This window comes from Phyllopteryx taeniolatus, chromosome 22 (genome assembly GCF_024500385.1).
Source record: "Phyllopteryx taeniolatus isolate TA_2022b chromosome 22, UOR_Ptae_1.2, whole genome shotgun sequence".
Lineage (NCBI taxonomy): Eukaryota > Metazoa > Chordata > Actinopteri > Syngnathiformes > Syngnathidae > Phyllopteryx > Phyllopteryx taeniolatus.
Window position 1 is genome coordinate 2,358,701 of NC_084523.1, and position 15,051 is coordinate 2,373,751.

Consider the following 15,051-nt stretch of genomic DNA (forward strand, 5'->3'; position numbering starts at 1 on the left):
AGTTTTTCTCTTTCTCTGGGATCCGCTTATTTAGCTCATTCACTGCCAGCCCTCCCAGTTTGATGCTATTGGTATATACAGTAGCTGCCTGTCAATGGCAGGAATTATTTAATTGTGAAGCTCAATGGAGCAGACGCACAAGCACAACACGCTTACGTCATCAACGCGAGGGAAGGAGGCGGAAGCGAAGCGCGCACATCTGATTCAAGGAGCGGGAAAATGGCTGTGACGTGCGATAATGCACTATTATAGTTTGGAAACCGCCCTCGTTTAGAGGAAGATGGGAGAGAAGACATCTCTCAAGCACATCAATCGCGCAACATCTCTGTCAAAGACGCACAGGATGCAGCGGAAAACCCGAGACAAGGTCAAGTTAACGTACCGCAAATCACCGTGGTTCTTCCTAACATAACACTATCCCTGCGCAGGGCTGTTTCTGTTAATTATGAATACTGTCGAATTTGTGGGCTGTTTATTATGATGGTGACTACATTATGTGCACAACTATAACGTGACTTCATTCCGGGTGCTTGCTTTTGCTCAGTCTAGGCCAATAGTTAATCACTGTGGGACATATGGCCAGTGTACCACCATCTGATCTGCAAGTGGCTACATTTTGAGTCATGTACTGTAGGTGAAAAAAAAAAAATGATTACGAGGGATGTGTTTGTTAGTGGCACGTCTTAGGAGAAGGTTGTGAAACGTGGCAAAGTTGGTCAGAGAGGACTTGAGAGTAAAATGGGTCATGGAATTTCATTTTTCAGTTTAGTCTGGTCTAAGCTCATAAACGCACAGCCATGAACCAACTGTGTTGTTGTCATGTGCTAAAATGCTAGCTGCTCAAATGAAATTGCACAACATAAAGGCTGCTCATGCCTTTTTTTTTTTTTTTTTTAATTATGCCTTATGTTTTTTATACTTGCAAGAAAAGCGAAGTTGAAACAAAAAAATGATATTTCTTTTATTTATTGATATTTGTGTTGGAAATTCCCATACTGAAAATGTTTATAGACAAGAAAATGTAGTTTGCTGCTCAATGTGAATTTAAGGAATAGAAGGGTTTATTAGCTACAAAATGAAATCCAATTGTTTATTCATTATTACGTGAAATGGCTTATTTTTCCTTCTGTATTCATAATAGCGCTTTAATCAAGCAAAAATAAAGTTCCTCCGAATTCTCGATTATTCGATAAAACTTTTAGTAGGATACTCAAATATACTAAAATATTCTATAGCTGCAGTCCTAAGACATTACACTATTTGTTATCATAGATAATAAATCAATAATGAAAGAACAGGAATCTCTTTTTGTTTATGTTTTTCAGTATGAAAACATTACAAAAGGGATTTTTTTTAAATGTGTGTAAGAAATATAAATTGAAGAGAAGCAGCAATGTGGTCCAGTGCCAGACAACACAGACATGTTCCGGCAGGAACGTTGTGTGCTCATCTTGCACCCACATTCTGTGTACCACTCATTTTTTGTCTCGCATCAAAATCCCGAACTCCACGACCTTTCGGCGTTCCTCACTTTTTGGATTTTTGAGCCTGCTTCTGTTGCGTGTGTTTGCTGCAGGGCCATCAGAGTCCAGGAGCACCCGTGAGAGCAGAAGGCCGTCGGACGCCTGACGACTGGTATGCTCCTGTTTATACTAAACCTCCTCTGCAGATTGTCTTATGAATGATCAGCTTGAAGCAAAATCGGATGCACCTTCAAATTATGGCAGAAATAGACCTTTACATTGTACTCACAGTGTGATGAGCAGACAGAAACCAAGATTGTTAATCATGATAATACCCGAATATGATTAAACTAATGTTTCATGTTGGCAGAGCACATCATTAATAAATAAGCTACATATTTCAACATGGTGGGTGTTATTTAACAATACTCTGGGGAGATAAAACGGCCGTATTGTACTGATGCATCATTTTTATTTTCCTCCATGAAGTGGTTGTGAACAATATGACGTCCCATTGCCCTCATAAATCCAAACATGATGTCCCTGTTGTGGACTCGACGCAGTTTGAAAATGTGGTTTTGAGCGCTTTACTGACTTGAGCTCAGTTGCGGTCGTCCTCTGGCTGGCTGATGTCCGCGTTCGACAGATTCATAACTGTGCTGTGTAATGTGAGGCTGGTGTCAAACTTGTGCCGTTTGTGTCAGGACGAGAATTCTTCAAGTAAAGGAAATTGTTTGTTTACATGAGTAGGATAATAATTTCATCACATCAAGCCAATGTCAAGTTCAAGATAAAGGGTGTTGAGTTAAAAAAAAAAAAAAAACTCCTACCCAATTTCTCCCATAGTTCAAAAGGACTCACATTGTCACATATTAATTAACACAGGACGACAAGCTAGTTTAAAGTTTTTCAGGAGGCTTTGCGGCAGGAAATGCTTTTGACAGAAAAGGGACGGACGGAGGAGCTAAAAAAATTTTGTTTTCATGTTCCAGCTGGCAATAGTCAGAGAGGTACTTTTAAGGTTTTCCTCATGACCCCCTGCACACATGATCCCCTGTCCAGTAAGAAAAGGTGGAAAACAACTTTCGAAACAACTCTCTGTTGCCTTCAAATATGCTTTGAAGGCTGAATTTTTGACAGTGTGACCCTGTGGCTTCAACAATGCATCCTGCTGTATTATATTCACATACAATTGCACGTGCAGTAACTTCAGCAGATGTTATACTTGAAAAAATGTCTGTATATTACTTGCATTCAAACCGTTTTCTTCATGAGATGTGCAAATTAGAAAACATGTTTAATTAGAAAACAGTGTTGAAATACATACATCACATTGACAAACACGCAAAAAAGACGATAAATAGATAAACAAAGAAAAACGTTTCATTTAAATTATGAATTACAAGCACAACAAAAAGAATTATTCATGAGAACAGGATGTCGACAGAAGGGCTTGCCAAGATGAGTTTTTTCGGCGCCACTTAAAACATTCCAAATATTCAGCAGACCTAATTGATTGGAGGAGGCAATTCCGCAGATTTGGTCTTCGGACCTTTCTTTTGTGTTTAGTGCAAGGGAAAGCTGGTGAGGCGAAATTAGAGGATCTAAGTAAAACCTACAGTATAAATCAGAAATTCATCAACAGTATATACATAAATTCAGCTGTCAAAAATAATGAAGTGGTATTTCTCTGCTGAAATCCAAAGCACACACTAAAAAGACATCAAACAAAGAAAATATTTAGAGTGACTTGGAAAAGCTTCATCTTAAAGGTTTCCCGTCAAATTGATATATCAGGCATGATTGAAATATGTCGATACTTTACCCCCCACCTTCCTACTTTTGGATCAAGGTTTGCTAAAAGGATCTTATTGGCAGTTGTTCACTGCTCAGATCAGGTGTTATCCAGATGTGCTGGAAAGAGACATCCCCAGGCTCCTATCAGCTATTTTGTGGAGAAAAGCTGGAACAAGACAGCCCCCCTGAGAGGCTAATGTGCTGTACACTGTAGGAGACGGTCACATTGCCACCACTGCCTCTCATTTTCTGTCAAATAACTCAAAAGAAGCAACACAATGTCAATCGTTTTAGCCAATTGGCTTGGAAAGCCCTTAGTCTCCCTTTTTTAAGATTGGTCTTTTTTTGAATGCATCTTCATTAGACTTGATCAAACCCGACTGTACACTTTGGGATTATTTGTTGCCTTTTATTAGAGCTGTTTGGATGTTTAATTCAAGAGGGAGGCTGGTCTTTCCTCTCTCTATATTTCCCGACATGATCTTATGTAGCCTTCCAGTGTTCTTTTCTTCCTAATTTCCTACTCAATACTCCGTGGACGGAATTGAATAGAAGGATGTCCTGTGCACCTTTGGGACACAGTTGGTATTTTTGCACAAATCCCAATGTAGTGAAAGTGACACCTGACGCTCAAGTATAACTTTGTAAACAGTATTCAATTAGGAATTGTTGCATACAATGCACAAGTTAGGCAGTAATACACGATAGAGTTGCACAATATATCGTTTTGAGTATTCATGTACCGCCGCAGCTTGCCTTCAAATTGTCTTTTTAGTACCGTTTTTTTTTTTCATTTAAATTATTATTATTTTTTTTTAAGAGTGGCTGTGTGTACTTTGATAGATAGCGAACAATTCTCCAAATGAGAGACAACACGTGCTTGCTTCAAGTTGTTTGTCACTCCTAGTTGTAGTTTACTGTAAAACCGACACATAAAACAAAGAATTAGAAAAACAAACATCAGCTAATGCTAACATACGTAATGCGAAAAGCCATAGACATGCTAATGGCAATTAGCACAGATGTTATGGAAATCATAAACCTTGGGGGGGGCTACAGCTGTTTTGAAGGGAAAAACTTAAGCTGTTCACAATATGTCGTGTTAACTCATGCACTGAAATATAGAATGCATAGTATGTTAAAACGTGTAAAATAACAGACTGATGAAAAACAAATGAGTAGAGTAAGGAATGTGCTAATGGCTGTGCAGTACATACTACAGTATAACTTGGCATCAAAAGAAATTATTTTCACTTGAAGTCGAGTAGGACTATTGACCTGCTCACTCCAGTAAATACATGTAAACCACGATATAACTCTGTGCGCAACTGAACATAATGTCTTTTGTACTGAAGCTATTTTAAACGGTTAAAACAATAAATCAGAGAGAGGAAAAAGAAAAAGTGTGCTGGTTTTCAAATGTTGGTTTTGTTTCCTTGTATTTTTTTATATCACAATATACAGGTGCATGTCAATGAATTCGAATACTCTAGGACTAGTTATATTTCAGCATTGTAAAATTGAAATAAAAAAATTATCCAGGTTCTTTCCACACCAACGACTTTTCAAAAGGCCAATTCCAGCCTCATTTCCATGTTAAAATCTTTTTGACTATTCCTGATGTAACATTCAAATTTCTTGGAGATTGAAAGATGTAGGTTTTTGTTCGGTTTAAAGCTGAAATCCACTTTTTTTTGGTTTGTTTTTTGTTAAAAAAAAAAAAAATAATAATCACCCAAGCCAATACAAGAGGGGATGACAAAATGCTGATTAAGCCTGTCAGCTCCTCTAACATCTTGCTGTTGTCTTCAATCGATAATTTTTTTATATTTAGTGAATGCCCGATTCATTTCCACAGTGGCCCAGTTGGTGGCGCACCGAAAATGACGTAGAAGGAAATGACGGCACGGAAATTAGTCATTTTACCGAGCAATGGGCGGAGCATGACTGTAAAACGCATACAAAAAATGTTTTGTGTTTCTGTGGCAAGTCATACAATAATTACCGTGGAAACAAAAATAAAAATTGCCGCAATTGAACAATATCGTCTACTAAAATGTCTTCCACATCCGCGAAGCGACCCCACCCCTACACACACACTTTATCACATTTATTAAACCATAAAAAGATAGCTCAATAGTTGGTAGAAGCAGGTTGCTACAGAATCAGAACGTGGGAGCGATAAAGTGTTTTAAAAGATGTTCGCTTATTTGAACGGCCAGTGAGAGGCACAAACGTACGTACGTATACAGCCCGTGTACACGTTGGCCACAGCCTTCGCTTTTTAGCCACAGGTACATTATACACATAGTTAAGTATTGTTGTAAAACACAATAATATGTTTACTTTCTAATGTACATCATTTGAATGGTTTAGGGCGAACCTGGAAATGTATATGTATGTCTCCACATTAACAGGTACTGTAACACCGCAGTGGTGCGAGAACCTACAGTATTTATACGCTGGATATTGAACTAATGCTTTTTTTTCAGCTTTTTTTTTTTCTCACCCGTTTTATTTATCTCAGGGGTTTCAACAGCTCTATTATACACGACATTGGTGTATTTACCCGCGAGGGGTTGGGAAAGGGGGAGACGGGGAGAGTTGGACTCCGCACAGCCTACGTCATATCGAAGCGACGGACCGCTTTGTTGAAATGTTGAATTCCGGCAGCAGGGGGCACAAAAAATCACAGATTATAGCTCAAAGAAAAAATTCTCAAAATAATAACAAAATCATAAAATAGTTGACTCTGTACAGTAAATCTATATGAGTTTTTGAATTGAACTACAGAAATACATGAAGTTTTCAAATTCTAATATATTGAGATGCCCCTGTATATCGCCAAGTTAAAAATAAAAAAAAATCGCAATGTTATTTTTTTCCCAATATCGTACATCCTTAATACATGGCACTGATTCAGACCTAATAGGACTGTGTACTTGCTGTGCACCACGCAGCCAAATGAACTGTGCCTTTGCTGAAATCATCCCAGCCCACTTGCTGGGACCAACCGGGGGGCTCGCCTTGCCTTCACCGAGTGCAGCATTGTGGCCCGGGGCCTCATTTGAATGGGCCTTTAGTACTGTGTGTGAACAAGTCGGTGCCATTTGCATTTGTTCCTGTCACAAAGGTTTAACAGGTGAATAGGGACTCCATGGCAGAAAACTAACACACCGGTTACTTTTTTTTTTTTTCTTCTTCTCGCTCCGTTGGCCCCTCTCGTCTCTTTCACTCGACATATCTAGTAGTCGTCCTAGGTCGTATATGTCAAGCAGCATGTTGCGCTCCTGTTGATACACCGCAGTCGCTGTTGCTTTAGTTCCAGGTTTGAACAGTTCAGCCTTTCTGCGTGGAGTCTGCATGTTCTCTCAACCACAAACGCGTATGTGAGCTTTAAGTCAATGGCAGCTGGGCATGACCATCCACAGGAACTGTGTGGCGCAGCAAATAGTTCTTTAATTCTACCCCTTTTCCCAGGGAAACAGAAGAAATCTTCATTCGCTCACCTCGGGATGAGCGTTGAAGTGTTCAAATGCAGCGTTGAAGTATTCATGCAGCTGTCCATCTGTGGTTGCAGATGTTGAGAGGTTGGATGGCGAAATAAAAAACAGGACTTGGACTTGCAAGTTATTCAAGTTACAAGCTCTCTCTCGTTTGGTCATTTTTAAAAATTAAAAACTTTTTTTTTTTGGGTGGTTTGCATTGAAGTACGATAATCCCCTCATAGTCAAGGTGAGCCACAGTCCCCCCCCCCCCCCCCCCGACACTTTCGCATATTTTTTGAACGGGGCAAACAGTCAAACATGCAAAAACAAAGGGGCTGCTTTAGGCCACAACTCACACCGAGACGAATCTGCTCCCAACAACTGGTGTCACTTAACTAGGCCACGTCCCTTAAAAGCACGTGAACACACAACTTCTACAATCTCCTACAGGAATTAAACTTTATAAAACCATTTTTATTTTTTTTACGCTCTTTTATTACATTTTATTATGTTTATATACCACACAGTGCTATATTCATTGATTAAAAACACATAAAAATTGTGTTTTTTGGGGGAGCTAGAACAGATTAACGGCATTTATTTCAATGGAGAAATGCATCCATCCATCCATTTTCTGTCCCGCTTTATCCTCACTAGGGTCGCGGGCGTGCTGGAGCCTATCCCAGCTATCTTCGGGCGAGAGGCGGGGTACACCCTGAACCGGTCGCCAGCCAATCGCAGGGCACATATAAACAAACAACCATTCGCGCACAATTAAGGGCAATTTAGAGTCTTCAATCCACCTACCATGCACGTTTTGGGGATGTGGGAGGAAACAGTGCTGTTAATGTAACAGCACTGTTTTAGACGTGCATGTGTGGCCTAAGGTGACCAGACAACTAAACCAGGTTTGCTGTCAAATAATTCTTATATTGTTATCGAAAGTCAGCATAGTTTTTTGTGACGATTGTTGCGCAAACATATCGCCTGCCGATGTGGCACACATTGCCTACTCAGTTTTATTGGCCAAATGGAAAATCTACCCACATTTGCCGTGTGCCAGGTGTTAATCTCGGCCCGCGTGCATGCTTGTGTAAAAGACAGGACAGACATTCTGATCACAGATTATTTACACCCCTAATAAAAGTTGTAAAACAATACACGCCGATATGTGGGCGCTAATTGCATGTCACCACCCTTGCTGTGACTGCAATTGCAGGATCAATGTGACTGCAGTAACACTTTGCTTGAAAGGGTTGTACATCTATTCTCTGTGGCCTTCATTCACTAAGATTAGATTGAGGTTTTACTGTTTGTACTATTCGGATATGTCAGTATAGTCTTGTAAAATGTTTGTTTCTTTGTGGATTGGAGAAAAAAAATTTCTGTGTGCTGGAACAGAATTTTTTTGTGCTGTATGTATCATTTGAGTTCAGTAGGATTAAAAAGGAGTCTGTGCTGATCATGTTTAGTTCAATAAATCTTTTCAAAATATACAAACCAGTCGACATTGTGCCAGAGAAATATGTGTTCAGCAATTATATTATTTTGACTTAAAAGTTTCACCATACAAAATAAAAAGTCAAATGATTTATAACTCACGCTAAAAAGAAAAGTAAATTCCTACGGGAATCTGTTCAAGATGAGTTTTCAAATGAATGTTTTTCTCATTGTCACAAGATGGCGAAAACTCCCAAACTGTCAGCACACTTTCTTGTATGTGTAATTACCCGTATTAAAGTTCACAAGGTTCCGTCCAAATATTTTCACATCTTGGTAAAGCACCAGCTTTCTAATTTTAGCAGGAGGTTGCAAATATTGCTTCTGACATTGTACAATGGTTGTTTTTGTGGCAGCAGGCATGTTTGAGAGGAATATCAAGAGGAGAATTATCTCATTTGAAGCTATATTGTGACTCATTGAAAGGGAGGCAGTGTATGTTTCTATTTTGTTTTCTAGTGTAGCATCTGCTGCTCATGTGGCTCACATGCAGCTTCTCACAGTCCTAAAAATAATTGCAAAAATGTATTTATTTATTTCTTTTCAATGACTCCATGAGTATTTGTAATATTTTCCTCAAGGTTACTTATTACACACATTAAGCCATTGCTCTTGAAATAATACAGGTCCACCCCAGCCTTGCTCACCACTTGATGTGTGGGTTTGAAGTTCAATCGGGGCAGTGGGGTGTCTCGGTGCTCGTGTCCTTCATTTAAAATGTCAAACGCTCTGTCCACGCTGTTGAGCGGTCCACAAGCGCAACGGCCGCCTCCCACCTGCCATCTACTCTGTGACAATAACAGCTTCCACCCGAGAGCTCGCTGTTCAAATGTGCAGCATCAGGCTTGAAACGCTGTGCAGAAACTTCCATAAAGTTTGTTTTTCCCTTTTGGATTTACAGACATGTGATTACTTGCAAAAAAAACAAAACATGGACGGCATGCACATTGTTGGGAATTCCCACAGTGAAATTCTACTCGTGTTGCTGTGTTTGCTTTATCGTGAGGGGAAAAAAACTAATTAATATTTGTATATTTGAATTGAAGCTCAACTAGATTCTTTATTGTCAGCTATGCGGTTACGTACCAGACATAGAGAAAAATAAAAACGTTTCTGAGAATTAAGTAAAAGCTATATAGTAAATACACATTATAAAAAGAACAATATATATATATATATATATATATATATATATATATATAATGAGGTCGATAGTGGGTACTCGGCTGGGTTGTATTTTTAAAACATGACTCAAGTGTGAAAACATTCAATGCGATATATAGTTGTCAATTTGTTTCAGTTATTGTGGAACCAAATCATTGGGCATACTTAAATGCACTAATAAGAAGTTTGTATAAGTGATAATATTGCAACATTTCATACAGCTTGTATTGCAGGATGCCTTTAATACAAAATATACACAATTAAAACATGTTTAATGCCTATCGCAACACACTATTGGTGAGTTTGCCTCATTGTTTTTCTGAAGAGTATAGTGCGCTTTCAGTCCTCCCCTCTCATGTTGATCCGAGACCGCCAGAACCGCAGTCCCGTGCTCGGCCCCGTGACCCACAATTTGGACCTCCGCTCCATTATCTTTGGAGATGTGCTGCAAAGAATAGCGATGTGCGAGCCCCCGCTTCAGGTGCCGCAAGCTGCTCGCCAGGCCCGCAGCCAGGGCCCCGAGAGCGAGACCTGGCAACTGTGTGGCTGCGACGTGTGAAACGGCGCACACAAAGGAGCTCGCTCCATCTGTATGCACCCTACATAGGCAGGCTTTTGTTGCAGCCGACAGACACATGACTGCTAGCATCTTAACCCCTGAGAGCCAAGCGTCTCCCGTCCCCATCTCGCTCGCCTGCACGCTACTGCAGACACCACCTTGAGTTATGAGAGGTAACACTTTTGAGTCAGGGGGGGGATCATTCTCCCTAATAACAATTTTTTAAGAAATGCAAATAAATCCTGATAATTTCGGTACTTTGTATTGATAAGTCTGCCTACCATTCTTTATTTCAAGCAAAATGAAAGGACATTGTTTCATGAACTGGATTGGGAGCTACATTTTTAACTCCGTTTTAGGGATAATATGGAGGTCAGGCATGAATAGCTGCCTAGGGAACAAAAAAATGGGATGTTCTGCATTTTCACACACAAAAATAGATTTAGATTTAAACTTCCTGTGCAGCAGTATTAATTTCTAGATGTTGAGTGATGTATTTTTTAAATTATTATTATTTATATATATATATATATATATATATATACATTTTGGAGACATAGTTTTTATTTTTAATGGACCAATTACATGTTTCTTATTTGTCTTTCCAGTTTACATCCAAATGTTAGGAGTCTTATGGTTAAAGGCGTCTCATAAAAATTCAAATAAAAAATCCGAACATCACAAGCATATTGTTAACTCGCCTTAGTTTTCAGTTTGCTTTGTTCCTAAAGTAGAATTTACACCCACAAACAAACTGAGACTGTTCAAATCAAAACACAGTGAAAATGCAATTAAAAAAAAAAATAAAAATAGCTCTTTATTGTCATCTGAAGTGGGAACTGCTGCACACACGAACAGATTCTGCAAGTTTCATATTGACATATTGGTGAGCTGTGTGTTAGTGTGTGACGCAGTTGACGATATGAAACCAAATAAACATCATTTCGATACAGAAACTCCACGGCTGAATGATACGACCAACCTGTCACTTGTTGTCAAAGAAGCGAATGACATTTCAGGAAGGTCAGACAGTGTCCCATTTTTAGTGCATAGATTCAAAATGGCTCTACTTCCTCCCTCCTGCGCCACCTTCCTTGTGTGGAGTGTGGGTGTATGATCCCGATGGGGGCTGGGGGTGCGCTGGGCTCCGATCTGGGCCGAGCTAGGTCACGCAGGCCCCGTCCAGGCTGCGCGGTGACGTGGCACCGAGCTAGAACCAACAGCAGGTCCGAATTCGTTTTAGAGGATGCACCACACCCCGAGCGTCGCAGAAGCTCTCACGCCGGCTCTGCTAAGGTCGAAAAAAAGATATCTCAAAATATGTGCAGTAAGTGACTTGCGCTTTAATTTTTGTCTTGGAAACAGGGTGTTTCATGCTTTATATTTGCAGTGGTCGTTTATAAAATTGCCTTTTCGCTATCAAGACTCGTCTTGTTGTTTGTTACAGCCTTGTGAGCACTTGACTTGCCGTGCAGAGAACCTTTGTATTCCAGCATTACAGCGTATTTGGATGCCTCTGCGTGACGCTCCATGAAGATGCAGCGTGAGTTTGTTTACTTTTCGCAGCACTGTGCACACGTCGTTTAACTGACACAAGAGAAAAAATGGCAAGCTCGGTGTCGATAAATATCCATGCAATAATATCTTTGGAATTGAATGTCTAAATTGAGAGCAGCATTAGAAGCAAGAGTTTTCTTCTCAAAAGGAGAGGGGCATTCTCATGGTTAACTAAAAAGTAGGATGACGATTCTCCGAAAGCACTGCCCTTTCTTAAACGAGAAAAAGGGACGAGCTGCGAGGATTTGTCAGCCATTCGGCACTTTTATAACCTACTAACGGACACTTGTTCCTCGCGAGCACAGGCCCAACGTGCCTCTCTCCTTTTTTTCCCCAAACTTTGCTGTGCTCTTGTCTGCCGCACAGACAAGCTCGTTTCCCCGGAGGTGAGTGACTTAATGATTATCAGAGTAATGCATTAGTATCGACAGTACTGGGAAAATAAGAAGAAACGAGTTAGATAATGAGCGTGTAATATTTTGGTGCAAATATTTCCCAGTATGTCTTAAATTGCTAAGGCTCCATGGGCAATCTTCCTATTCATATTTTCATCCACAAAACTGTGGCTACTTTTCCCAAACAACTATGTGCAGTAATATTGAGCGTTGCAATTTGTCACATGAATTTAGCCGACTGGTTTCACTGTTCATGGTAAAACATTTTCCTGAGATTATGCAGCAGCAAAATGCAAAACACACATTATCATAATCAAGCGGTGGTTTTACAACAAAATCCTAAACGTCAACACTCATTTGTATTTTATTATTTTAGAATAATGTGTTATTTTGGTCATGGTTAACTTTTTGAAGTTAAGTTTTTTAAAAGTTAATACACTGACCCGTGGTAACCAAAGTAATTTTTTTTTTTTTTTTAAACGTGTATTTAATAACAAGAGCACGTAAATCAAATTTAAACTTATATCCTTGTGTGTTAATACAGTATTGTGATATGCGATTTCACCTGTCTTTGCATATTTAAATTTGCTTTATTCATGTTGCCTCTGTGTATTAATATATTAGTTTACTCGTATATTTCTTCTTGCCACAAAGAAATTTGTTCCCACACTTTGCAAATAGAATCATTAAATTATATACATTGTTTTACAGGCAATAAAATGCAATCAAGTTATATTAACAGAAATACCATATCAGATTTGTCACATGTACCTCGAAGGGTTTGTAAACTGAAAGAATTCATTCGTTCCTCTTTTATCCTTGAAGTGCCATATGCCTCTGATGTGGTCGTTTTTGAACAATAATTTCAATTATGTTTCCATTTGTTTAGCGTAAGCCGTTGTCATTTTTTTTTTTTTTTTTTTTTTTTTTTTTTAAGCCCGTTTGGCAAATTCAGAATGGTGTGTGAGAGGCTGCCAGGCCGCCATGTTGTCTCATGTCCTCCATTTTGTGCGTCTGACTCTGTGGGAGCTCAGCTGCTTTCATCAAAGTTTTCTCCCAACTTGGGCCTGGCTCGTTAATAAAGTCAGGAAAACTCTGTTACTTGTGTTTTACTTTAATATTTTTGACGACAATTTATTGAGACATGTCCACCCTTTTGATTTATCCCAAACAATTTGACGTTTTCCTCTGTAAAACGCCTGCCCTATGCTATGAAATGTGCCAAGCACGTAAACAAGTTGAAAGCTGCCTCGACAGGTAAACCTCCAGGGATCAAATCCTATTTGCGCCTCCTTTCTGCTCCTAAAACAATTTGTCAGCGTAATCGGCAAGAGGTTGCGGGGATCGTTAGCGTTTACGGCTCTGCGGCGTGAGCGCGTGTGACCCGGAGCCCAATAATGGCCGCTGTAGGTCACAGAGGTTAATAGAGACTGATGTACGAGGCCCCTGAGTAACATCCCAAAGGAGACTGCCGCTTAATCCTTATTAGGCCGCCCGTGTTAGCGAGCCTTACCTTTCAAAGCAAACAGCACGCTCTCTTTGCGCTCGGGGGCCCCAGGCCTGCCCCTGGTGTTACACTTCTGACCCCGAGGTCATGCCCTTTGTTCGCAACCCTTCAGTGGCTGACCTTAGAGGTCACGCTTGTAATGGAGAAGTTGTCGCGGCGCGTGCTGCCGAGGGGCCCCTCCATGGACCACCTTGTAGAGGGAGCGGGGGCCGCCGCGCTGCCCCGCCGGCGAGCGCAGGATGCGTGTAAAACTTAGCGTTTTACATAGGGTTGGGGTCTTCATCAATTTGATCAATTAATCGGAGTTTATTTGTGAGCTCCCCGCTGACATACACTGTTTACACTAACAACAATGGCCGCGAACACCGGTGCTCGGTCACAAAACCAGTCAAATGCTGCCAACTTAGATTTGGTCAATATATTTATCAATTTTCCTCGTAACTATTCTTTCTTTATGTATTTATTCATTTTTAAATGCGACAGCTGATTCCTGCTAAGAAACCACAACATGATCGGAGCCCGATAGGAGAATCACAGTCAGTTGTGCTGAATATTGGCACGGTGACATTTACACGTTACATAAGCAGTGATCTATCAACATGTTGGAAACTTTTGTCCCAAGTTATGTGGTTCCACACCGCAAATACTTTGCCGAGGTCGCCTTGTCACACCTTTACAGCTCTACATGAGAGAAGACAGAGAGAGCTGCAGGGTGTACGGTGTTAACATACAGTTTGACGGCTGGACATTTAAAATGGCCATTTGTTAAGGATCGTGTCTGCTTACATGTTTTGAGAAAAGGGACTTTTGGAAACATCTGAAAGAAAGAAAAAAATAATGTCTTTTATTTGTGTGGAAGTTAATGAGGGGGGGGGGGAATGGTATCAGGAGAAATAACGCAAATCCCACAAGGCGGGGGTGTGTGTGGGGGGAGGGGGGGGGGCATAGAGCAGAACTTATTTTGAATATTGTCATTGGCTTTTTTTTCTTTTTTTTTTCAGTAAGCGAGAAGGAAAAAAGAAAAAAAAAATGGCAAAACAAATAGAGGTTTTATTGAGGCCATATCGCCCAGCCCTAGATTTACACTTTTGTCATCATCATTATAACTTGAAAGTACACCACAATTTATAACCAAATGACTGAGTCATGAGCTGTTAGCTAGCTTTCCGATAGTGAAATTTGACATTTAACTTGCTCATTTTAAAAAGTGTCTGATGTTCGATTTTCCTCCAGGATGACATTCATTAGCCACATTCTCTTAATGCGATCGAATGTTTGTGTATTTTTGTTTTGTTGCCAATAGATGTGGGAATGATTCATAAAAGCAAAAATGAAATTGTTTCCAAACTTGAGAGGCTTGTTGCCACCGCAGTGCACCAACGGCTGGAGGTGTCATAAAGCTAACCTGTTAATATTGGAGCGTCATCAGTGGTAGCGTTACGCAGGCTGCTCCCGTGGGGGCGAGGCCCCCGCATAGGGCTACAGTGTCAAAAGCTGCATCCGAGCCAAAGCCAGAGTTGTATCCTCGGGTGAACCCTCGGCGACGTACAGCGGAGGAACAGGCTCTGCCAAGTTTTTGGAATTCCTGCCACGTTAGACAGTAAACAACTGACAGAAACGC

General features: G+C 40.3%; 1 protein-coding gene across 2 annotated transcripts in view; it reads left to right on the forward strand.

The window, feature by feature from the left end:
- LOC133472212 (peroxisome proliferator-activated receptor alpha-like) overlaps positions 1-15,051 on the forward strand; it is a 36,935-nt gene that overhangs the window by 2,883 nt on the left and 19,001 nt on the right. For both annotated transcript variants that reach the window (XM_061762762.1, XM_061762763.1), the window contains exon 2: positions 1,577-1,635. The gene's annotated coding sequence lies outside the window, so the exon portion shown is untranslated. The remainder of the gene's footprint in view (positions 1-1,576; positions 1,636-15,051) is intronic.